Source organism: Falco peregrinus, chromosome 3 (genome assembly GCF_023634155.1).
Source record: "Falco peregrinus isolate bFalPer1 chromosome 3, bFalPer1.pri, whole genome shotgun sequence".
NCBI classification, from domain to species: domain Eukaryota; kingdom Metazoa; phylum Chordata; class Aves; order Falconiformes; family Falconidae; genus Falco; species Falco peregrinus.
In genome coordinates this window covers 26542435-26568850 of record NC_073723.1, presented here as the reverse complement: position 1 = coordinate 26568850, position 26416 = coordinate 26542435, and the positions used below count along the sequence as shown (strand labels likewise).

Genomic DNA, 26416 nt, shown 5'->3' with positions numbered 1-26416 from the left:
CAAAATGAGTAAAATGTTTTTTTGTAATACATCCTTTTTTGAAGTATAGATACCTAATACTTATGTAAACCAGGGTCTTCCACAATGGAGACCTTCTCAGACTTCTTACCTTTCATCATGCTCCCATACCACTGCCTCCCTGTCCCTTCCACCCACCCCCCCCCCGCCCGAGGTGTCACCCAGGGCATCTTCCTCAAGCAAGATCCTGCTCTTCTCTCTTCTCACCATTGCCTTTTGGCCCTTCTTTGCCAGTGCCCTCAGGCAGGCTTGGTGCCCAGTGGCACATTTCCTCTCAGATATGTTGTGGTTGCCAACCCAAAGGTGGGAGAGGAGTCCCCCCTGAATTTTTTTTTGTGCCTGCACTGTACTGGTTGCAGTCTCATGTCTTGTTCTTGTTCCTCCTCAGAACAAATGAGCAGGTGAGTCTGCTGCAGCTTTCCTCTCTGCCTGCCAGGTGACTTTCTCTGTTAGAGGTACCCCAGAAGATTGAATGTTGCTCTTGAATGTGGCCTAAGTTATCAGATATATACTGCTTATAAGACATTACTGAGAGTGTCATAAGTGTTGTCTTTATTACAGATTTAACTTTAGGGAAGTGAAGTGGGAGTGGTAGGAAGAAGTTCGGTGTCCGTCAGCTGAGTGTAGACAAGATACTCTGGTTGCTATATTTTACAGAGAAAGTTCCTTCTGCAGAGAGATCCTTAGGAAAATAGGAAAGAATATCCAGGGTTATTCAACTTCAAACCCCACCGCTTCTGTGGGTATACTGATTTTGGTTACTGCTTCTAAAAAACATGGGTGAATGAGTTTGGGATTCACCTTCAGTGACATAGGTGGATGCATGTTACTTCTGTAACATTTCAGTGGAGTTTAATTAAATGAAATTTGGGCAAGTCTAGGTTAGTGTGTAGTGCTGATTTTGTCTTCCTCCTCAGACTACAGATGGTAGATACTTCTACAGCAGATAATCTGTGGATATAGTTGGCAATCAGGTGGAGTCCTAGCAGGCAGCATATATAGCTTCTCAATTTCTCAAATAATACAGACATCCTGAAAAGGACAACTCTTCAAAACTACTTCTGCTTCAGTGTTAGCTGCTAGTTGTTGGGTAGATACCATTTCTTCAGTGGTTCCAGCCATAGAGCTCGTGACCCATTCCTCACCTCACATGCGTATTGAAGTGCCCATAGTTTCAACCACTGCTGTCTCCCTTTGGGGGCACGGTGGTGGGGCAGTTCCTTCCTCACCATGTGTCCCTGGAGGCATTGGTGGGGATCTTCACAGCTTTGCTGCTGGCTCTGCATGCAGGCAGCATCTCCACCTAGCCACTGTTTCTTGCTGCAACCATTCCCCCTTTGAGCTTTTTGCTTCCTCTTATGGGGAACCTGAAATACAAGCTGACGGGCGTTGGTGTGGCTCTTGCGAGGCATAAGGCACTCGGAGCAGGGTGACACCATCAGGAGTTCTGCTTAGGGGGTGCTGGTTGCCATCCACTGCAGCTGTTCCCTGTTACGCCACACCAGTGGGGACAGATTTCTGCCCATGTAGCTGATACCAGCTCTTTTTACATTTAGTTTTCCCATTACCCCTTTGTATTTGTTTATAATTGAAGTTTGCCTAATTTAGACTGCTTCAGTTTCTAACTTACATTTAATTTTTGTAGCAAGAACTGTAGTACTGACATGACTGTGGTTAAACCCCAAAGAACACAAATGCTGAATGTGACTTTCCCTTCACATTCCCAGGGTTTGAACTCTCTGCCCCCTCATAGCATGCTTTGCTCGCTTATGTCCTGCCAGATTATTTCTGATACCACTTCCTGACTTGTCTGGTGATTCTTAGTGTGCTGCTTTGCTGTACTTCATTGGAGACACTGTTATTTTAGGAGAATCATGTCCCATCAGATTAGTCATTTGAAATGTACTAGAGAAACATATGTTTATATGTATGTGTATATATAGTGCTATTTATATTTTTCACTCTATCTTCAAAAGCCATGTAGAAAAACCCCTGAAGAACTGTTTTGTAAAAGGCACAGAGAATGAATCATTAAAAGTTACCACCTTTTCCACTCTGGAAAGTAAACAGGTACATGAAGGCAAGATAATTTATCACAAAAAGGCTATGGGTCATCATATGAGGTAGTGATGAGGCCTTTGGGTGAGGTTGGTTCTGATCAAAAAAGTGCTGAACACTTAAGGATTCAATAAGATTTCATTATCATATGTCACTCTTCTGAATTTCTACATGACCACATCTTTCCAACCCCTTGCTTCTGGTACTGTATAAGCTGCTAAATCCTAGTTAGGGATGGGTCTGTTCTTGTGTTGTCTTCTTCCCTGCAGAAAGCGAAGTCAGTGCTGAATCAAACCACAGACATGCTTATGGCAAAACTTGGATCAACTTTACAAGAATGCGAGCATAATTCAATACAAATTCGGTCAGTATACAACAAATAGGTGACTCTGTAAGTAGTATTCACTTGTTTGTGTTTTAGTGAGTAAAGCACAGGTCAGAATTAGAGAACCCATGTTGTGCCCTGCCCCTCCCCTGGGAGCTCCTTCTCTTCTCCCAGGGCATCATGTTCTTCTAGGCTTCTTCATCTCCATTGCCTTGTACCCATCCCTTCCAATGTGCATCTGGGTGCCCCAAGCTGGTGCTGGTCCCTACCCTGTGTCAGGGGGAAGGATAAGCCAGCTGGAGGGTCGCTTGTCAGGAGGCACCAAGTACTTGAGCGTTAGCTCTTCATGCTTTGCCTGCAGCCCGCTGTACTGCTGCTGGCAGTGCATCTGTGACCATGAGGAAACTGCTGCACTGAAAATACTTGTACCATAAATAAGAGTTTTACTATGTTATGCTGGACTCAGAGGAACAATCTTCTCGCTTCTTTTCAAAGGAAGAATGAAGCAGGGCAACACAGGGTTTTTTTTTGTGGTAGCTAGTTTTATCCTGCAGGGTGGAAAGATTAAAAAAAGACAGAATTTTATTTACTTTAGCATAAAAAAAAATAACTGTGTGGAGGATTTCAGAGATTTGGATGCAATTTATCGCTCAGTCATAAGTGGGCAGGAGAGCTACACGTTTCACTTCAGTAAAATTGCAAGGAAGTGGTTCTCTTTGAAAATCAATGAAAACCTTTTTGGCTGCAGGAATACAATGTTATGCATTTCTCATTAAGAAGTTGAACTATGCTTTATGGCTATTTTTATGTACTATGGTCAATTTTAGGGTTTTACAAAACAGCCTGAACATGTTTTATCCTTGAAAAACTGGGAAATCGTTCAATATGTGCCCACAAAGGCAGTTTGCAGCCTGCCCTGCCAAAGAGTCAGCAGGTACACTGACAAGAATTTTGATGCTCTGTTAATAAAGAGGAAGCAACATTGTGATGGATTTATTATGGCAGGGTTTTTTTGATTGGCAAAGAAAACATGATAAATCAATTCAATACTTCTAACTCCATTTTCTGTTTTATTTTTATTTTTCATCTGGCTTAGCATTTGTTGCATTTCAAAATACATTATTTACCAATAACTGTGCATATATACAAGAAAATCTATTTTTACCTTGGTTCTCACAGAAAGGAACACTAACTTTGCTGTTAAGTGAACTTGCTTATGAATTCCTAAATGTGTATGCCTTCGTATGATTTAAAAAATGGATATGAAAGTGCTAATCCTTAAAAGGAAAATTATTTAGAAATTTAAATTCCCCGTGTCAGAAAAATGCCCTTTTTTTTTTTCTTTGAAATCTATAGTCATTTAAATGTCTCATTAACTTTAACAGGGATAATACAAAGGCAAGTCAATTATTTTAGGTGCAGATCCTGCATATGTCCATTCATAGCCTTATGTAAAAATGTTCTGGTAGATTTATTTAGGCTGTGTGATTAAATAAAAGATGAATTTTTACCTCACTGTGAAAATGAAAGTTTTCTGATTAGCAGTTCTCAGAAGTTTGTTAAAACTGTGGAGAGGGAATTAGTGCTGATTAATGAAATTGCAGTTGATTCATTGACATATCTGGTGCAGGAAGGTGTGGGCAGGATGCATACTGCCTTTTGGTTAGAGCAACTGGAGTTATTGCATGATGCCTGTAGAAATTACTCAGCTCTGTAGGAGAGGGACTGCATTATTTTTGTGTGCATAATTTACCATCTTTCCTCATTCATGGCATTGTGACAGTGCATGACTCTGCACTAGCTTTAGTAGGATTTTGCTTCACCCTGTGTCCCATATGCTTGGGAGTTCACTGCGCACTGATGTGCTGGGATATTAAAACTCGACTGGGTATAGAAGATTTTCTGAAATGTGAATTCCACTAAAGGATATTGAGTTCTTTGCAAAACTATTTTCCTTACATGAAGTTTTACTTTTATGGTTTCAGTTCCACAGGGACCTGTATTTGGGGATAACAGGCTCCTTTGCACAGTACATGCAACCAGGAAATACATGTTTGCAGTAGACAATGTTTCTGGTTTGACTTGTTGCTGTTATTTCCTTTCTGGATCAGACATGAAAACCAGGTAACAGGAATTAAGTTCAGAATCTCAAAGAATGAGTAAGTAGCATATGTACCTGCAAACCCGTGCAAAATTTATTAGTTCAGATATAATGGTAAATCAATACTTTCAAACCCCAAAACCCATAAGGCTTGCTGGAACACAGAGCAGAGTTACAAAGCAAGACTATTCCCTTTTTTTTGGTAGTTCATTGGGGTTTTTATTTTGGGGAGGTGGGGTTATTTATTTATTTATTTACTTTGCTGTATATGCCCTGCCTTTTTAGATAATGCTTTGTCTGAGATTAACCACATCAGTGTGTTAATGTGTCATTATTTAGTATGAACTTCAGAGACACACATGACAGAATCCGTATAATTCTCACCTTCCAGCAGCCAGTCTCTTGTTCGGGCCATGTATTCTGAAGACCATGTTAGAGATCGCTTGTCAAGTACCTTGAGCCCACTTGGCGAGTCTTGCAGTAAAGGAAGCTTTTTCTTGATTTCAACCCTGCTTTATATGTGATTCCCTGTTTTGTATGTGATTTTTTTTTTTTTTGAACACTTTCACAATCTACTGGATCACTAAGAATGAGGATGTCGGTTTTATCAATATGAATTAAGGATTATATTGCTACGGTAATGTCACAAATAGCTGCAAGCATATAATCTTTCCAGATAATGTATTTTTATTGCAGTCTGTAATTAGAAAAGCTGTGTACAACTTTTCACCTATGTATCACCTCTATACAGATTTATTACTACAAGTCTATAACATTATGGTTTGCATTTTACATCCCTAGGATGTTTGGATTTAATGAGAATGTTAACAGTGCCACATTCTGTCACAGAAGGAAGACTGGGGTTTTCAGTTTTAGTATTGAAGGCTTGGCTAGTCAATGAAATAGATGTGTTTGCTGGAACCACACTTGAGATTCCCTTGAAAGCAAGCCCAGATCTAAACTTTCCAAGACAAATTGTAATACTTTGAGCCAGAAGATCAAACCTACCATCTGTGAAGCTGAAATGTAGTTTTGCTGCTATTTGCAATACACAGACCAAGGTCATGTGAGAAATCTGCATATTGGCAAAGCTCTGATGAGGGAAATCTTGGGCTGAGGATGACAGCAAACTGGTGCACACCTTAGGGATGAGGAATTCTCATGCAGTTCCTCCCCTGCCTTGCAGTTTTTGGCTTGTATTTTCATACAGCTCCAAGGTGTGGCTGCTTTGTAAGAATAAAATGTGTTTTGCTTAAACTGACTTTAACCTGATGGACATTCCTCCTTAGCTTCAATATTATGCCCACAAAAAATAATTGCAGTCAAAACTTACAGCTTTCATCCAGAATACTCAGAAGTCACTATCAGAACCAGAGCTATACCAGCCGTCACAGTCAGGCTGTTCTTTCTGCTGAGTATAGGTTCTGTTGCGCTGTTCCATGCATTATAGGAGAAGGATTCAATTAACTTTAAATTATCTGTAATAAAAATGAGAAAGCAATTAAAATGAATGCAGTCTTCTTCAATGCTAACTTAAATTCAGAGCTTGGAAAGTTATCAGAAAGGTTGCTTGTTGCTTTTATTTAAGATCACAATTGATATTGAGGAACCACACTTCCTTTTTTAAAATGTGCTTTCCTTATGTAGTTCTGCATATCCTTTATGAAATATTTGGTTAATTAATTACAGTTTTAAGGAAAAAGAAAATTGTCATAGAGAAAGCAACTGCATTCTGTTAAATATCCTTCCTGAGAACTCATTTTATGAGGTACTTTACATCCTGGTACAGCAATTTAGCCAAGATTTGAAAAGATCCAAATAAAGAGAAGTTATGGACAGTTTCCATGGACTCCTGAATGTCGTTTTTCAACTACTGGCAAATATGCCTCCTCTGTAGGCATATAGATGCAATGCAGAAATTTAAGGGAAGTAACATCAAAAGGATCACCTGCAGATTCAAACTGCATGGACAACTCTCTTTCTGGAAGGTAAAAGGGACTGTAGGAGAACAGGGAGAAATTACTGCTCTTCTCAAAAGCCCCTTTGACAATTTCTGTCTTTACTTACTGACAAAATCTTTGGAAGAACATAGCAGGTATAGCTTGTGACTCCAGTTTCTTTATGTGGAACTGTAACTGTTATGGGATACAGCTTGGAAGACTCTGAAGTCCTCGGTGCAGTGGCTTTTCTGAAGGATGTACCTCTGGTGGACCAAGAGTTTCTGCAATAACAGACTGAAGCCAGGTACATAGGGTTTAGGCTGTTGAATCCAAGTTGAATCAGATCTCGAGCTCCTGCTGGTCTGGGTGGTTTTTTTTTGTACAATGCTGTCTTATATACAAACAGCCTTCATGTTTTACCCTTATTCATGCCATCGCGGAAACATGGTGGGATGACTCGCCCAACTGGAGTGCTGATAATATGGGTGGTTATAAACGTTTCAGAAGGGACAGACAAGGAAGGAGAGGTGGTGGGGTAGCCCTGTATGATAGGGAGTGTTTTGATTGTCTAGAGCTTAATGATGGTGATGATAGGGTTGAGTGTAAAAAACCAGGGGGAAGGCCAGCAAGAAAGGCCACCTGTCATGGTGGGAGTCTGTTACAGGCCACCCAGCCAGGATAAAGAGGCAGACAAAATGTTCTACAAGCAGCTGGTAGAAGTCTCACAGTCGTTAGCCCTTGTTCTCATGAGGGACTTCAACTTACCAGCTGTCTGCTGGAAATACAACACAGTGGAGAGGAAACAGCCTAGAGAGTGTGGAAAAACAGCTGGTCCAAGGGCCAGCCAGGGGCGATGCCCCCTGCTGGACCTGCTGCTTGCGAACAGAGGACTTGTGGGTGAAACAGTGGTTGGAGGCCATCTGGGACATAGTGGTCACAAAATGGTAGAGTTTTCAGTTCTCAGAGAAGTAAGGAGCAGGGTTAGCAGAGCTGCAGCCTTGGAATTCCGGAGGACAGACTTTGGCCTGTTTAGGAGACTGTTTGGTAAAGCCCGTTGGGAGAGAGCTCTGAAAGGCCAAGGAGTCCAGGAAGGGTGGACATTCTTCAAGAAGGCAGTCTTAAAGGCACAGGAGCAGGCTGTCCCCATGTGCTGAAAGATGAACTGGCAGGGGAGAAGACCAGCCTGATTGAACAGAGAGTTTTAGCTGGAACTTAGGGAAAAAATGGAGAATTTGTGCGCTTTGGAAGAAGGGGCGGTCAACTTAGGAGGACTGCAAGGATGTTGTGAGGTTATGCAGGGGAAAAATTAAAAGAGCCAAAGCCCAAATAGAACTTGATCTGGCTACTGCTGTAAAACACAAACAAAATTTATAAAATTCTTTGAATACATTAGCAACAAAAGGAAGGCTAAGGAGAATCTCTATCCTTAATTGGATGTGGTAGGGAAACATAGTGGACAAAGGATGAGGAAAAGGCTGAGGTACTTAATGCCTTCTTTGCCTTCATCTTTAATAGTAAACCCAGGTGTTCTTTGGGTAGCCAGCCCTCTGAGCTGAAAGACAGCGATGGGGAACAGAATGAAGCCCCCATAATCCAAGGGGAAATGGTCAGCAACCTGTTACACCACTTGGACACACACAAGTCAATGGGGCTGGATGAGATCCACCCAAGGGTACTGAGGGACCTGGCAGAAGTGCTCACCAAGCCACTCTCCCTTTATCAACAGTCTTGGCTAACTGGGGAGGTCCCAGTTGACTGGAGGTTAGCAAATCTGACGCCCATCTACAAGAAGGGCAGGAAGGAGGATCTGGGGAACTACAGGCCTGTCAGACTGACCTCAGTGCTGGGGAAGGTTATGGAGCAGATCATCATGAGAGCCATCATGTGTCACATACAGGACAATCAGGTGATCAGGCCCAGCCAACATTTGTGAAAGGCAGGTCCTGACTAAACCTAATCTTCTATGACAAGGTGACCGACCTAGTGGCTGAGGGGAAGGCTGTGGATGTTGCCTACCTAGAGTTTAGTAAAGCCTTTGACACTGTTTCCCACAGCATTCTCTTGCAGAAACTGGCTGCTTACAGCTTGGATGGATGTACTCTGCGCTGGGTAAAAACCTGGCTGTATGGCTGAGCCCAGAGAGTGGTAGTAAATGGCATTACTTCCAGCTTTTTATTACATCCAGCTGGCAGCCAGTCACAAGTGCTGTTCCCCAGGGCTCAGTACTGGTGCCAGTCCTGTTTAATATCTTAATCAATGATCTGGATGAGGAGATCAGGTGCATCCTCAGTACGTTTGCAGATGGCATCAAGTTGGGCAGGAGTGTTGATCTGCTTGCACGTAGGAAGGCTCTGCCGAGGGATCTGGACAGGCTGATTCAATGGATCCAGGCCAGTTGTATGAGGTTCAACCAGGCTTAGTGCCGGGCCCTGCCCTTGGGTCACACCAACCCCACGCAGCGCTGCAGGCTGGGGCAGAGCAGCTGGGAAGCTGCCTGGGGGAAAAGGCCCTGGGGGTGCTGGCTGACAGCCGGCTGGGCATGAGCTGGCATTGTGCCCAGGTGGCCAAGAAGGCCAACAGCATCGTGACTTGTATCAGAAACAGTGAGGCCAGCAGGACTAGGGAAGTGATTGTCCCCCTGTACTCAGCACTGGTGAAGCGCACCTTTACTACTGTGTTCAGTCTTGTGCCCCTCACTACAGGAAAGACACTGAGCTGCTGCAGTGTGTCCAAAGAAGGGCAGTGTAGCTGGTGAAGGGTCTGGAGCACAAGTCTTGTGAGGATCAGCTGAAGGAACTTTGTGTGGAGAAAAGGAGGTTCAGGGCGGATCTTATTGCTCTCTACAACTACCAGAAAGGTGTTTGTAGCGAGGTGGGTGTTGGTCTCTTCTCCCCAGTAACAAACGATAGGATACGAGGAAATGTCCTCAAGTTGTGCCAGGGAGGTTTGGATTGGATATTAGGAAAAAAATCTCCACTGAAAAGGGTGGTCAGTCATTGGAACAGGCTGCCTAGGAACATGGTAGAATCACCACCCCTGGAGATATTTAGAAGATGTGTAGATGTGGCACTTCAGGACATAGTTTAGTGGTGGACATGGCAGTGCTAGTTTAACAGTTGGATTTGATGATCTTAAGGGTCTTTTCCAACCTAAATGATCCTATGCATCGATGATTTTGGTACAGACAGCTCATGTAGGGTTTTAGCTTTAGAGTCTTCTCCTTTTCTTCAGAAGATTAGAGATACGTTTATAAATCTGAAGATTTAGTTCTTTTTGACAGTGATTGCAAGCAATATAATTTACTACTCTTTGAGGAGGGAAAAAAGAGAAGGAGAAAAGAGGGACCGGTGGTGAATGTGTTTTGAGGAAATCTGAAAGGAGATTGTGTAGACCTGTATTACATATTTGTTCCTGAATATAATCATAAGTATTGGAAGACTTTGTGATCCATGCAGTAGGACAGGAAAGGAAGCCGCTTCCAGAAAAATGGGATTTGGTTCACTTAACAAACAAAAGGTTATGTTGCCTATCAGCCAGACCTAGTAGGAGCTTCACGGCAAATGAAGTAGTACTGGAGCTATGGGATGCAAATCATAGAATCCTAGAATGGTTTGAGTTGGAAGAGACTTTTAAAGAACATCTAGTCCCACCCACCTGCCATAGGCGGAGATATCTTTCACTAGATCATGTTGCCTAAAGCCCCATCCAACCTGACCTTGAACACCTCCACTTATCGGGCATCCACAACTTCTGTGGGCAACCTGTCCAGTTATGTCACCACCCTCATCATAAAAACTTTCTTCCTTATGTCCAATCTAAACCTACCCTCTTTCAGTTTAAAATCAGTGCCCCTCGTCCTGTCACTACAGTCCTTGGTAAAAAGTCTCTCTCCATCTGTTTTATAAGCCCCCTTTATATACTGAAGGTCTCCTCAGAACCTTCTCCAGGCTGAACAACCCCAACTGTCTCAGCCTTTCTTTGAAGGAGAGGTGCTCCAGCCCTCTGATCATTTTCATGACCCTCCTCCGGACCCATTATAAGAGGTCGATTTCTTAATTGTACTGGGGATCCCATAGCTGGTAACGCAGTACTCCAGGTGAGGTCTCACAAGAGCAGAGTAGAGGGGGAGGATCACCTCCCTCGACCAGCTGGCCACACTTCCCTCTATGCAACCAAGGATACCATTGGCTTTCTGGGCTGCAAATGCACATTGCCACATCATGTCCAATCTTTCATCCACCAGGATCCCCAAGTCCTTTTCCACAGGGCTGCTCTCAATCCCCCAGTCTGTATTGATACTGGGGATTGCCCCAATCCAGGTGCCTGACCTTGTATTGGCATTGTTGAACCTTATGAGTTTTGCATGGGCCCACTCCTCAAACCTGTCAATGGCACTCCAGATGGCATCCCTTCCCTCAAGTCAATCAACTGCACAACTCAGCTTGGTGTCACTTGCAAAATTGCTGAAGGTCCACTCACTCCCACTGTCTGTCTTGTTAATAAACATTAAATAGTGTTGGTCCCAGTATGGACCCTTGAGGGATACTACTCGTTACTGGTTTCCATTTGGACATTGAACCATTGACTATAACTTTTTTTATGCAACCATCCAGCTAATTCCTTATCAGCCATAACAGTCCATCCATCAAACCCGTATCTCTCCAGTTTAGTGGCAAGAATATTATAAGGGACTGTAAATAATTCACTTCATCAACATAGCTTTTTTAGCTGGTGACTTTTAGGAGGTTTTGGACTTTCTTGGGGAAAAAAATCACGTGGAAGTTAGAGGGGCTCTGTGATTTTTCTCAACCATGTAAGCATGGACTTCCCCCTATAATATGGCTGGAACTTCATTGCAGTTGGAAGGGACAGAGAGCTTCTCCTTCCCACTGAGATTCAAGAGGTTTCAGAGATCTTAATTTTTTATTTATTTTTTTAAGCCATGAACTGGCAGTTTTCATGTGGTGGCTTGGGATCCTAGCAGTTTGTAAGAAATTACTTCAGATTTCATGCCACTAACTAAAAGAAGCTTCTAGCTAGGCTTTGGTGATCCCCATCCTTCACAACTGGATAGGGACATCAGCTGTGCACTGGCTGGGACTTGATGTGACAGAAGAGTTCTCAAAAGACAGCACAGCTGCTATCCGCAGTTTTCCTTAGGGCTTGCATACGGGGGCTTTTCTCTTTGCCGGTCCATTTCTGAAGGGAGAGCTGCATGTGTGAGCTGCTTGAAAATACAAAATTCTGGGCATTCTTCCTCAGGGACTCCTCATTTCAAGTTCAGAGCAAGATCTGGTCTGTCTCTGATGTGGCTGCAAGGAGAGATTCTGGATGTGGAAATAGCTGAGAGCCAAAATGGATAGAATCCAGAATCCTTTGCACTTTTCCAGCTCTTGTTTCACAGAAATGATCATATATGTTTATGGGTACTGGAGAAGTTTCTCTGAGTGTTTATGTTTTCCAGGCAATCTTTTCCAATCCTGTCCTGCCATCCAAGGGGCCAGGGGCAGAGCTGTACCGCCTGTAGGTTGAAGACTTGCCCAGGAGAAGACACTGCAGTCATTTTGAGTTTCGTGACAAAAGATAGAATAAAAATTGAGGATGATCCTTAGCTAAACAGAACTAAGTCTTCACAGTTGACACTGAAAAGAGCATGAGCCATGGAGTGACTTGCAGCTTTGTTAAGTTACGTTATGTACTAAGTTATGTATGAGCATTTGGGCATTTCTTTTCAGGTTGTGCCACTGTTGCCGTGTGTGGCATCAGTTTCTCATAACCCATGTGGATGGAGGCTGCAAGCCTCTCCACAGAGGTCAACTTGTCACAGTTCCAAAAGGATTTCCCAAAGATGAATAGGGAACACTGAAATGTTTGTGATTCCTCAGCAGGAAAACGATGGTCTGGTGCCAAGGGCCAGATCAGGGAGCTTTCTAAGCATATCTTGGGTTGGGGCAGGTGGAGGAGAGCTGAAAACAGAAGCTCAGTTTCTTTGTCCTGCTGGGTCTTCACCTATTAGCAGGTGCTGGTGGAAGATGGGGAGGAGCGTGTCCCCCACCACATTATGTTTCCTACATTCAAAATGAAGTTGTGTCTTCCAGCACAGTTCGGCTGCTGCAAAGAAAGGTAGTAGAAAGAATTGCTGTCATCAAAGAGTGTGCAGAAGACATAATTTCTGCTCCAAAGTATTTTTAAAATCTAAAATCTCATAACATAAGATGATGCAAAATTGCACCGTATTATGTTTCATCACTGCTGAGATTTTTTTTCTTCTCTATTTTTCCTTGTCTCCTTATCATGTTTTTTTTCTTACAGTTCTCTCATTGTCATTCCAGTAGGTATGTACTGTATCACGGCAGTGCTTGAAGAAGAGCTGTTCATACAATGTGAGCAAAAACATACTGCAAAAAATACATAGCTGTAAAAGTAAATCAGAAGACAGAGAGAAGAGAAAAAAAAATATTTTCTAGGTACTCAGATGAGGCAGAATATATGCCCGCAGACACAGAGGAGTCAAAGGTTGGACTTAGAGCATCAGTAACATACAAAGAATCAGTCCTTTTAGGCTTCCTGCAGTAGGTGCTGTTATTTGTGAGGAGATCCTGACCTGCTTGTTGCTGTTTCCCAGAGGTCACCTTCTGCTCAGGTGGTTCCATCAAAAACGGAAGTGGGGGAGAGAATGAAATGCTGTCTGCAAATCTTTCATTTGCACTAAGAAAACCTTCCAAGAGAGCAATAAAAATTGCATGGACATGCTTCTTCCCTTCTTGTCCAGTAACTGTGCCCATGCCTCCATTACCCCCTCCCAGGACTATATGGAATGTGTGGTATTGTGAAATTTTGTGTGTAATAAGGGAACTCTAATGCTGGAAGCGTAGACTGCTTGGTCTTGTTACTAGTTCTACTCTTTTCCTTTAAATTCTCCATCTTTGGTACTTGTGATTTCAGTACTGTGTGGATTTTCAGATACTGAATTTCCATGCCTCATACTTGTTATAATCTCCTTCTTTTTGCCTGCTCACTGCTAGGTTTTGCTCCTTCTGTATAAACAGAAATTTGAGAGCTGTGGTTTAGAATCCATCATGGAGAGAAGTGCTCTGGAAATAAAGTAACTGACTGTACTTTTTGTGCCTTTCAAGGACATAGTTTCTTATGTGCCAGAGAAGAGGAACCAGTGAGTAAACAAAAAGGGAGAAACAAAAAAGTAAGACCTCCTGCACTCCAGAATATGACCAAAATAAATATGAAGCTAAAGTCCATCATGTGGCCTGAACATTGCCAAAACTTCTATGACCACATACTGGTAGTACTGGCTTGCAGAATCCCCATTAATAAAGGGTTTTGCATAGGAACCAATAGCAAGGTACAGTTTTGAACTGATACCTATTGGAACATTCTTTTAAACAAAATTTGACAAAATGTACTATATTTAGACTTGTACTTTTCCACTGTCAAAATGTTACATCTCAAAACTCTGCAGAATGCCCTCCGGGAGACACACATTTCTGTATTGGAAAGGAGGCAAGAAAAGGTGTGTCTGGCATGAACAAATCTTGGTCAAGTGCTTCACTTTAATTCTTCTACTTCATGCTGGGTTTGTTCTGAAAACAATTAACAAGAAGAGAATGTTCCCCTTTCACTTTTCTCTTGAGTAACCCTTTTGTGCCCAGGGTACTCGCCAGTTTTATTAATGTTTGGAAATAAGATTTTGTAGTGGAGTAAGAGAAGCAAAGTGCAGGACTTGCAGTAGCACCACAGGGGTTCTGCTGTATAATCTCATGGATCCCCACTCAGTGCTTTCCAAACACGTCACTTTGTGCTCTTCAGACAACCTCTCTCTTACCCAAAAGCAAAGCTGAGTTAAGAGTGTGACCCAGGAAGCCAGAAGAAATTGGCCAAGAGCATCTTTTTCATTTTTTACCATGTCCATTCACTAGATGTGCCCTGGAGTTAAGCCCTTACACTAGTGCCATCTCCAATCAAGTACTTCTGCACTGGAAGAATGTACCAGCATGAGACTGCCCTTTGGAGAACTTCCAAGGATATGATTTGTAAAGCTAGCTAATGCCAGAGACTGTACCTTCTTAGAGGTCAGCAATACAAGATTCATTCCTGTACATACAAGGAATTCATTCAGAGTATGTGAATCATGATACTGTGTCCTTTCTTTGGAAAATCATATCAGATGTGAAAATAACTGTTTCCTTCAGTTGTAAATTTTGTCCTGCAGAACAGCAGCCACGGGTTGTAATTGAAGATACAACCATAAATGTTCATGCTCTTTGTCAAATCTGTTTAACTGTAAAGGAAAAGAAAAGCCACAGAACTCCATTTCTTGTGAGCAGAATGGTTCTTAGCTTCTACCCCCACTCCCCCCACGCCCCTGAATGATCCAGTAAACAGTCCTTATTAAAAGGGATCAAGTAAGGCCAAGTGTTAAAGAAAAGCAGCCTTTAAAGATGCTATTTGGTACTAAGCTAATGCACGCTTTGGTAAGTGTCTTTTCAATGCAGCTTCAGGCACTTTATGTGTATCTGTATCATCAGCTGTATAAAGCTACTATTATTGTTAGCTCAGATAGTGGTTATGTGGGAGAAGAGACTGTTCTCATCAACACAGATATCAAAGATAAGGGAGGGGGGAAAAATAAGCATTTAGCATTGTAAGTCTGAAATACAGTCATACTTTGTTCACGGCAGGTAACATAATGTCTCCTTGAGAAAACTGGGTGAGTCAGGCAGTTTATTACTGTTTTCTAGTAAAGCTGCTTTAATTGATAGCCATATTTTGAAAGGGAAAATTTGTTCTTTTGGGATTGTTTGTACACTTTCTTTTTAGTATTTTGTTTGCTGGTTATGCAAAGACTCAGATTTCCATGTAAGCAGTCTGCAGTTTGTTTATTGTCGTATGTTAAAACACTTTGCCCCTTATAGTTTTCTGCTGACTCCTTGCTGTGATATTTTGATCATTATTAGAGAAATCAAATGTTCTCTCCCTAGCACTGCAAGAGCTGTCTCAACTTGTTCAATGCCCTATTTTCCCTGAGTGCACCACATTTTCATTACAGAATCAGCCCACTGAACATCTGAAAATTTAACTTAGAGAAGTACAGTGGCATTAGTTAAGATATTTCATATGTTTTTATATAAGTAAAACCATGAAAGGGGAAAAAAAAGATTTCTGAGAAATGTAAATTACTAAAGTGCAACAATCAATCGCATGCTGCTTTGCTGTAAGTAATCAAGGGGCTCACAATATCATTTGACTGCTAACTAATGGAAGGAGAATTTGTTGCACTTATGGGTAACTGTTCACTGAAAAATCACTTTTTTCCTCCCTCCTAAAAACATTATTGCAACCTGTAAAAGGGAGTAAATGTAAAGAGCGGTATCTCAGGTAAGGTTGGGTGTGGTTGAGTGTCTGTAAGTATGAAAGAAAGAAAGAAAAGCAACATCTGAAAATGGTTTGGAGATCATCCCTATGGGTCTATTTGCACTTAACCTTAGACTAATATTTGGATTTTCTTCTTGAAGCATGAGTTCTGGAAAAGAAAAGGCAAAGATCTTAAAAACAAACCACTTTGAAACACAGGAGATCAGTTTGGAGACGCTGATATTAAAGAAATCCAAGTCTCTGCATTATAGATGTGGATGGCAAGAAAATACTTTTTTATGGAGTGCCTTTTGGCTCACAGCAGGGCTGACTGGTCAGCATGGTAACACTTAATTGCCTCAGAACTTCCGCAGTATTCTGTTTGATACTAAGTCTAAAAAAGTGTTAGAAAAGCAGTTCATTTAAAGGGGAGTGACAAAGAACATTGTGGTACTAGCATCTCCTTATAATTTATGTTTTTGTTAAGGAAAAATAATATTTTTTATATTTTTTGGGGAGGAGACAAAAATATTACTTTGCAATAAAAACAACCATGGCTGCTCTACTTTTGAATATTTATATGAATTTTTACCTCAAGTGATGCAAAATGCTTTTGTAAAATGCAAGAGGCATGGCAGACCACAAAATTGAGCAAGATTTTCCTATCTGCAATATGTCATGGCAATCTGCCCTCTTAAGGTCTAATTACCTCTTTCAGAAGACTTGGTAATTGTGCAAGCTGCACACAGTTTCTGTTCTTAATTCTTTTTCTTTAGGGTAATAATGCTGATACTTGAAGAAGTGTCTTGCTGTCCAAACAAACTAAAAGCATTTAAACAGTCAAAACACTGCTGTGGATATCAAAGATGTCTAATAAATTGCGCTTCCCAGCACAGAATATCAGTGAGGCTAACCACCCAGTGATGCTGGTTTGGTGACTGAGACACCTTTGTCCTGAGTCAGACCGGTTTACAAAATGGAAAGACAGCTTCCACAGCCAGACCATTTTGGTCATAGCGTGTCATGGGTAGCACTTATGTTTTGGTGAACGCAGATCATCACGTGGCACCTGAAATCCCTATTTATGTCACCATGAGAGGCTTACTCCCCTCTGCTGTTTCATTCAGTAAAAATCTTTTCTATGCATCTGCCAAAGCACTCATCCAGGCCCTACAGCACTGGTGACCTTGTTTGGCAGGCATACGTGCAGTCCATGTAGGATGGGTGGGGAATGTTTATGGTACCAGCAAGTCTTGTGTCATCTGGCCTGAATAACCTTGGAAAGTGAATGCTATAGCCTGTGCTCCGTGGTGTCATCATGTCTATTAGAAGCAATATTAAATACTAAGTCTGTTGAGAAAGAGTGAATTGTAATGTGCTGTCTACAAGTTCTAATTGACCTTAACCTTTTTGATCACGTAAGTAATCACTACATGCATAAAAACCATATAAAGCACACTTTATAAAATGAGATTGTTTGCTATCTTGTTTTCTACCTGCTGGTTTCAAAATGTAAAGGCAAAACACTAGTCTTCAAAGAAGTTAAGGAAAGGTCAAGAGTATTCAGTGTAAAAATTACTATACGTCTCATTTGAAAGAATACTGTCTTTCTGTGACTTACAAAACAAAATATATCTGATACTAAAAGAATAATAGCTTGAAATAAAATATTTAATGCCAGGAGTGGTGTTGGGTTTGATGTCTTTATGCAGAGAATGCTGAATACAAATTACATAGTAAAAAGCCTGGAAAGTTTATGGTGCTGAGGCTAAAAGAATTTTTTAGTGGAGCATACCTTAATTTAAGAACTCCTTATTACATATAAATTGAAAATGTGCATCATATGAAAATAAGTGGTACAAATAAAATTATGGATATTTTTATTAAGGCTTGTGACAGTTGAATTTCATAAAAACAGTGAAGATACAATTCCCTTAAAAAATACAAAGTCGAACAGTCAAATAAGGAAGTATATACAAAACAGAATAATCATGTAGAGTATTTTTAATCCAGAGGACGTGGCAAGCATGGAGGATACTAAGAATTTAAAGTATTTGTAGGTGAGTAGATGTCATGCATCTACTAAATCACACCTGCAATGTCTGTATTTACCTTTGAAGCAAAATAATTTCATCAGAAAGGATTTCAGTATCAGGAAGCCAGGATGACTTCAGTACACAGGAATCTGTTTAGATTATGAATTGTTTGGGCCACTGGTTTGTTTTATATCTGTGTATTTTCACGAGCTGAGTACAATCTCAATGCAAAACAAACCCAAATTCTCTGCCTCCCTTCACTTTTTCTGGAAGTGTTAAAAACTGAAGTCAGGATAATGATGGTATTTATTAAAATACTTTATTCATTCTAATAATTCAGTATCTGATTCCTGTGGACTCCAGTAGGACCTGCGCGGGCTAGTTCTGTGCTGTCGCGCCAGCTGCACTATGCTGCCGAGCTGTCAGAAAGATGCTCTAAAAAAAGGGGCCAGCACCCTCCACATTATCCCACACTGTCCCATCTGCAACAAGTGCATCAAGAGAGAAAATATAGTAGCAGGGTGAGGTAAAGGTGAGTAGAGGGTAAGGTAAAACGTAGCCTTCTACCAGTTCATACAGCTGGTAGTTGAACCAAACCATTAGAAAGTAAACCATAGTTTCTAGGCAGTTTCTCAAAGCGCTGAGCACCTGAGTGTTGGAAGCTTAAGTCACAAGTGAATGTAGCTGTTTGGCACAGTCCTTGGATTTCTCTCCATTTGGGCACAGAATGCATTTTTTTGGGAAAAAAATGTGGTCATGCTCGTACCATGCTTGGCCAAAGAAAGCAAAGTAACAACTGCTAGTGCTTTGTGCTGTGCATCAACAGTAAGAGTATCTTCCCTCTGACTGTGTTTTAAAATTGTTTTAGCTCAATCTTGTAGATTTTGCAAGTAGGAATTTTGTAGCTTATTAGAGGACTGACTCTGACACAGTTGTAAGACGTTTGCAAGCAGATCTTGGGTGCTGCTGCTGCTGTCTTTTGGTAAAGTATCTATCTGTTTAGTAACTCACACATGAGTAGACCATTATACTTGATGATAGCTTGTTTCCAAATTCATTTTTTGTTGGTTTTTTTTTTTTTTCAAAATGAAATATTGATACTGGGTTACAGGCTTTTCTCAGTAACACTCTCTTCTGTAGGCCACTTAATCTCTCAGTTGTAAGTTCTTCCATTCCTGATAATAACTTTGCATGACAGTAAAACATTATTTTGGATTACAAAAAAAGTTAAAATATGATCTCTCTTCTTAAAATCCCTGAATTCTGAAGATTCAATTTAATTTTTGGAAACCAAAGAATCACTTATGTCTGCACGTGGAGGAGCAGTGCTGTGAAACTCCTGTGTCAGCTATTTGTATTAGGAGTGTGAAGCAGCATCTGCGGAGTCAGGGCGTGGGCAGGCTCCGCTCCCTGCCTGCCAGCAAGCTTGGCAGTGCAGCTGTGCCAGCACAGAGGGGTATTTGCGGTGATAAATCTAAAGCTGATGTAGGATATATTCTCTGCCCTTTCAGGGTCACAGTTTGCTTTTCAGGCCAGTCTACAGCCACTATAATATACCCAGGATGTTTGACAAAATCTGTTATCTGTCCTTCAGTTCTTTCTTTTTTCTACATTTGTTTTCCTTTGTGGAGCACAACTTCAGAGCCCTTAATGCTTACACATTTGAGAATTCCTGACAGTCCAGTTGGAATCTTTTCCATACAGGGTCCTGACTTTAATACTGCATACCCTTTATGTTTACGACTCCTCTTTAAATAAAAGTACAACAGCACAGGTGGTGAGATTTCTAATTTTTTGGTAAGTCATCTGAGATGGAGAAGCCACGCTAACTTCCGTTCACTTCAGGGGATAAAAACAGGGAGAGAAATGATGGCAAAGTAAAGCTTTTCTTCCATTGTGCTTCAAGATCTGCAGCAACTGAGGTGTCTCATATCCCTCTGAGTCCCCAGACCTGTTCTTCTGAGCTTCCTCAGTCTATAGAGGTCACCCCCTTCACACCACAAACGACCCAAGGAAAGAACTTATGGAGGACTTCTCCTGGTTCCAAAGCAAGGGGATCAGGGCAGTGTCATGGCAAGTCCTAACATCAGAATGGCTGGGCAGGATGAGGTAAAAGTAATGCTGTGCTCACATCCAGCTTAGTGTCCTATTTCCCACAGTGGCCAGTGGCAGGTGGTAAATATGGCAGGACAAGTATGGAAAGATGTTTTGCTGATATTTCCTCTGAGCTTTAGGAGGTCTGTGGCATAGGGACTTCCAGAAACCAGAGTTTGTATCTGCATTCTTGTGCTTAATGCATCTTGCTGGACTTAGTATGATTTTTTCTGATTACTTTCTGAACCATTTATAGTTTTGGCATACACATCCTGTGGTAATGAATTCAGTGATTCAGTTATGTTGTGTAACAAAATGCTTCCTTTCCTTTAAATCATCTTAGTAATTTTATTAAGTGCCCCTACTTCTCTTACAATGAGAAACGGTGAATAGTTTTCCTCTGATTTGTTTTCTACTTACCTACATTGTGGGGTTTTTTTTCTACTTTCCTAGACAGAAGCAGCTTGACACCTTTGTTGCTCTTCTCAGTGCATTTTCTGGGTACATTGCATCTTTTTTTCAGACAGGGTGACCAGCAATATAATCTATATTCATGGGTAAATTTAAAGAGCAGTAACTATATTTTTCTAATAATTCATATTTATTTTGCCTTTCAGATGTCTGGTGACTGACATTTTCATGTATCTCTTTACTGGATGGTAATAGCTCATTTAAAGCTCATCACTGTGTGTATGTATAAACATAGTTATACACTCAGAGGAAAACTTGTCTTTACTCTGCATTTATCAACAGTGAATTTTACCTGCCATTTTGTTTATGATACTCATTATGAAAAAAAAATATTTTTTTTTCAGTAGATTTGACTTTTCCACATAATTTTGTATCATCAGGAAACTCCATCACATTCTTGTTCTTTCCTCTTAGCCTAATAAACCAGTAAGTTGAAAAGCATGAATCTCTGTTGGGCTGCACTGATAATCTTTCCTCCTGTGTTGTGAAATCTGACCTCTTGCTTACTGTACTTTAAAGGATATTAAATGACAAGTCCTCTAACCCCTCCAACAGCTTCATTTCCTTGGTTGGGGACTTTGTAAAAAGCTTTCTGAAAATACAAGTACACTGCTATCAACTGATGATTCCTTCCCACATGCTTATTGACATCTTGAAAGAAAAGCTACAGATTAACAAACCAAGACTTAAACCTTTTGTTGATACATTGGTATTTAACTTATCCAGTTGTCTTCTAATTCTGTTATTACAATTTAATTTCTTCATGAAGTCTTGATAACACAGGAGGTCCTTTACTACCACAGAGTCCGTAAAAGCTTTCTGTGCAAAAAAAGGAAAGTTACTGGGGACCTAAAACAAGTCTAAAATATTAAAGTGTTTTGGTGTTTTGTTTTGTTTTTTTCTTGTGGAAGTGATTTCAGGCTTTTAATAAAGATGGTATTTAATTACAGCAATTAAGAATCTGTCATCACTAGTGAACTTCAAAATGAACAGCTGTAATTTTGGTGCTTGAAGAGACAGATGAGAAAGACCACTCCAGCGTATTTAAATTTAAGATGAAATGAGTCTTTATAATCAACTAGTATTATGGTGGCTTACTAATAAAAATTGAGCAATTGCATTTAATGCAGAGTGAGACTTACTTATACAAACCTGGTTTCCTAGAACAGCATCAGCATCTCAGCACTTAACATCACTACCTTACTTCTGCAACAGTGCATCATGCACCCAGCCCAGCTGATTAGCTGAACTAATCATTCAGACTTCTGGAACAAAAATGAGACAGTTGCACTACACTACAGTTAGGGTACCATGCTACTAGAAAGCACACCTTTCTTCAGTAACCTTGAGCTATGCAGCTATGCCATACCCAATGCAGGACTTCAATATGAGATTTGCAGGAACTTGAGAGGCCAGTTCGATCATGATACAAGTATCTGATTTTTTCCCTTTGTATTTAATAAGAAAACAGATCAAGGCTAGGCAAAAGGTTTTTATCTCTTCTATTCTTAGCATCACCCTTCCATTCACTGAGGCTTGTTGATCTTACTAAGGTTCATGGCTAAACCAGTAGGCTCTAGATATTTCCAACCTGGAACGAGTATAATTCATTAACATTAGGACTTATAGTTGGGAGAAATAAGCTTTTGACTTCTGCAAAACACAGCAACATGTTTCCTAGATGACAAGCATGTCACCAGTGCTTCATGCTTAACCACTCAGGCAAATCACCAATTCTGAGTCTTGATCCTGAGGCACTGGAGTACAAAACCTTGACAGATAACCTTTAATCACGTATCATAATTCTGTTTCTTTGGGATTTTGTACATGATATATGTACACAATATTTCATCCTCAGATGAAATACGAGGAAGACAGTGAGATATGCTATTAAGTATTCTAAATGAAGGCTACAGAAGAGCCCATCTAAACAAATAGAAGGAAATTAATCAGAGGCAAATTGGACATGTAAAGCTGTGTATGTGCATAGGTTCTTAATGGTGTATACAGCATTGCAGCTAAATGCGGCTGAAGCAAAAGAGACAACATACTGCAAATATTTTCTGGGGAAAACTGGCAGTAATTGAAGTCAAGGTACTAAAATGTGTGAGAGAGAGAGATGCGAGAGTTAAGCTGCTAAATCTTGGGGGGGGGGGACCTAATGTGTATAGGATACAGTTTCTTCATTCAGAGATAATACAGTAATGGACAGCTTTCAAATGATTTAGGTAGCTGGAAACAATGTATTTGATTTTTGAGGATAAATTGTAGTAATTATCCCCAAAAGGACAGAGTGAGTAACCATCCACAGGTTTTTTACATGATGTTATGGGAGCAAATGACTCGAGCATATGCTTGTGATGTGGTGCCAGTGGGGGAGGGAAGGAGAGAGAGACCAGATGTTCCTTAAGAAGCAAGATTTAACAAGAAAGAAAAAGCAGGACTTCCTCCCAATAAGATCAACATACTCCTTCTTGGTTTTAATTCAAAAGAAAATTTCAGGAATGTCCTACACAGATTTAGATGGCTCAGGAAAAGGTATGTACAAAAGGCTTTCATACACTTACTTTACTTAAGGAATAGCAACCACAAAAACAGGTAGCAAAGAATGGAACAGAATTCCTGTTCTTTAATCCTTAATCCTAGAATGCACTGCCTAAGTAGGAGCAAGTAAAATAGCAAATCAGTAATTCTGCTTGAGTAAAATCACAAGCAGCAGCAATGTTGCTATTACCCTTATTCTGGCTCCTGATAAATTCTGATTATATTTTTGACCCATTTATCTCAAAAATATCACTGCACTTCTCATGGTATTCCTGCTTAGAACTGGCATTATGTGGCTGCTCATCAGCTCTCCTTAAGTCTGCTTTTTCCATTAAAAGGATCCTTGTATCTTAGATATCTTCATGTCTAAAGGTTGCAACTAAAACTCATAGCCTATAACTAAAAGCCATGCCGTTTTATGAATTGGAAACTGATCTGGTGCCAACTGAATATAACATGTGACTGTTGGTTATGTCTGCAAACAGACAGGACCTGTTCATTATATAGTCACTTCAGTGATTATTAATGTGAGCTTTTGCCCCCAAGACAGGACTATGGCTTTCTAAAGTGTGTGAATCTTGCTATAAATAGGAGGAATACAGCTGGTCATGAGGTGGCAAGATATTGATCACAAAGCAGACATTTTTTGTGTTAGTGACCTGAATCAATGCTTTGATTTGAAGTCTCAGTTGTGTTATGATTGCTTGGTCTTCAGAAATGATGTACCACAGAACTGAACTTTTAATAACTCTGGCCTATCAGAGGTACATTCTATTTTATTACAAACCAATCTGGCAATGTGAAAAGGTCTATTGTGAATTGGAATCTGGTTCTGTTTTTCCTGAGGAAGTATTAGGAACCTCCTTTCAGATACAGTACATCAACGTGATAAGCATTTAATGAGTGTTAAGGAAAGAATAGTAACAGTTATGCTGCAAAAAGGAAAAAAAAAAAGATTAAGCCAAGACTGTCTGCCCAGGATTCAAATACCTGATAGATTTTCTGATGACTTTTTGTAAGCCATTATTTATCATTTGCATAATTTATGCCTCTGTGGAGGATGGGATTAGCTAGTAAATACTACTAATCTATTATACTGTCTGTTTTCTACATTTAGTTTCTAAACACATGATGAAAGAACAGAAAGCCAATGAGATGATTACATGGAGACGTCTCTGTCTACTGAAAATTAACTTTGTTCAGCTAGTGTTATACCTAGTGAGCATCCTCAAACTGCACCCATGTTTGCATATGCATGCACATGCATGCGTACCCTTCAGGGTCCAAATAAATTTTTATAAAATTCCCTGAACAGAAAAGAATACTCTGTTTATAATAAGCCACTATTGACCAAATAAATATGAACTGAAGACCTGGAGGTCATTTCATGTTTATTTGATAAGGCAGTCTATATATAGAGCTGTGTAATTGCAGTTGAAACTAAAGTCCTGTCATAAACATGGAAAAGTCCCAGTACAATACGCATTTGTCCTCAAGGCCATATTTGAAAACTTCCGTGTTGATATCTTTGTTACTCTAACAAATGTTGACATGATATGTTATTGTAGAATGGACCATTTCAACATCTAAGCATAAATATTATATTCTGGGAAAATAAGAAAAATACAGGTTTAGTTTTAGAACATATGTTTTTGTAATGCTAATGCTGTCACTGCTTTTTGAAAAAAATTGTAGCATAAACGAGAGTTTGGTAGTGACTATGGGATACAGTTTTTCAGAGAAGATGGTTAGCTGCAGTCAACAAAGGTTTTCACTTACCTGATTCTCTGAAAAATTCAGACCATATGCAGCTGAAATTTTGGCATGCTTTTGCAATCTGATCAAATTACTTTTCAGGATGGGATTAAATGTATTTTATAGAGTAAAATACACTCCTTCACTTTACGCTCCTTCTATTGAGTTTCATATACCTAGTATGCATTTTTGTAACTACAGTCCTATGTATGGCAGTACAGGACAGTTGTGAATCAATTAACTTATTTTTTTTCTGGTTTTGCAATACCCTAGATTTGATTGTACTTTTTATTTGTATGGTGTTTCTATCTTTACTATCTAATATAAATTATAGTATGAAGATTCTTGAAATCTGCCTAGAAGAGCAAAAATTGCTTTCTCTTCAAAGGTGAAAAGGATTTGGTGGGTCATCCTAGAGTATACACAGTCTGACTTGGATTAGGTTACTTACCAACCTAACAAACAAAAATGTAACATTTATGTAACTACAGTCTGTATTGGAACAGAAAAACCACAACAGGTCAGATGTTGCAGTGGCATCTGACAGAAATTACTTGTCTTCTTGAAACATTTTATATTTGATAAGGCAAAACCTAAATACAATGAATGTTATGGGACTTCAATGTTACAAAATTACATCTAAGGAGCAGTACTTAGGTCCACATGTTTTGATGCTTAAATGCATTGTAGGGGGAGGCTAAGATGCTCAAGGTCCAAATGTTCTCCTCAGCCTGGAGAGACCTAATGTCTAGTTGTGGTACCTTTATTTTATACAGCTTGTACAAAAGGAGATGAAAGATTTATTGAGCCTGACTTGAAATACTAATAAAGTAGAAGTTTGGTTCAGTCTTCTACTGAGACAGCAACTCCCCTAAAGGAGACGCTGTAATGGTTTCCTGTCTTTGTTGGTGTTATTTCAGGAACAATCAGATACTAAACATAACCTATACTTGAAGTATCACAGTCCAGAACCAAGGACTGCCAAAGTCCGTCGTTGCTCACGTTTATTCTGTCTTGTCCCTTCAATGTGACATTTTCCACTGAACAGTGAAGAGCATCAATAGTCAAGGTGGCAACTGGCCCCCATTTCGTTCTGATCTTACAGGGAGCTGGTTAGTAAAAACATAATTATATGCCTACCTGCTGAAGTCTGAAATTCCAGGTTTACCACTTCTGAGGCTAGTATGCAGATGATAGCTTCCTTCTTGTCAACTGTCTAATCTGAAAAGAGTTTGTGGTATTGTGAAAACTATATGGACAGACACACCTAACCCACAGTTCTCTGCAAAGAATCTGTTTTAAACACACATTTTGCTAAGTGTCACCTGCTGGTTATTTTCAACTTCTCCCAAATTTACAGTGACACTAAATTGTCCTTTGGAACTATTTGGACCTTCTTAATCACAAAAATAGATCTGTGCAACCATTATTAGTTCTAGAACTGTGTACTTCCATACTTCATCATTCAAATTAGTGAGCTCATAGGGAAATATGCCTGAGAATGTGGGAGTTCTGCATGCCTCAGCTCTAGTCTCTCCTTTAGGGACTGCATGTGCATTCTGTATTGTATTTAATTTTTACTGAAACAGCGTTGGAAACAGACTGCAGTCTGTTTTTCTGTGTCTTAAGAGTTTAGATTTTTCAATAGAAAAAATCCTGAATTATTTTACCTTACTAAAAATAGGTTTCATTAAAAATTAAGAGA

General features: G+C 40.2%; 1 protein-coding gene and 1 long non-coding RNA gene across 6 annotated transcripts in view; one reads left to right on the top strand and one right to left on the bottom strand.

The window, feature by feature from the left end:
• OXR1 (oxidation resistance 1) overlaps positions 1-26416 on the top strand; it is a 290254-nt gene that overhangs the window by 180847 nt on the left and 82991 nt on the right. The gene's annotated exons all lie outside the window — the stretch shown is intronic.
• LOC129784070 (uncharacterized) lies at positions 1465-26113 on the bottom strand. Its single transcript, XR_008746429.1, has 3 exons — positions 25852-26113; positions 5836-5980; positions 1465-2949 (listed from the first exon to the last, which is right to left on the bottom strand). It is a non-coding gene; the product is annotated as an uncharacterized LOC129784070 (long non-coding RNA).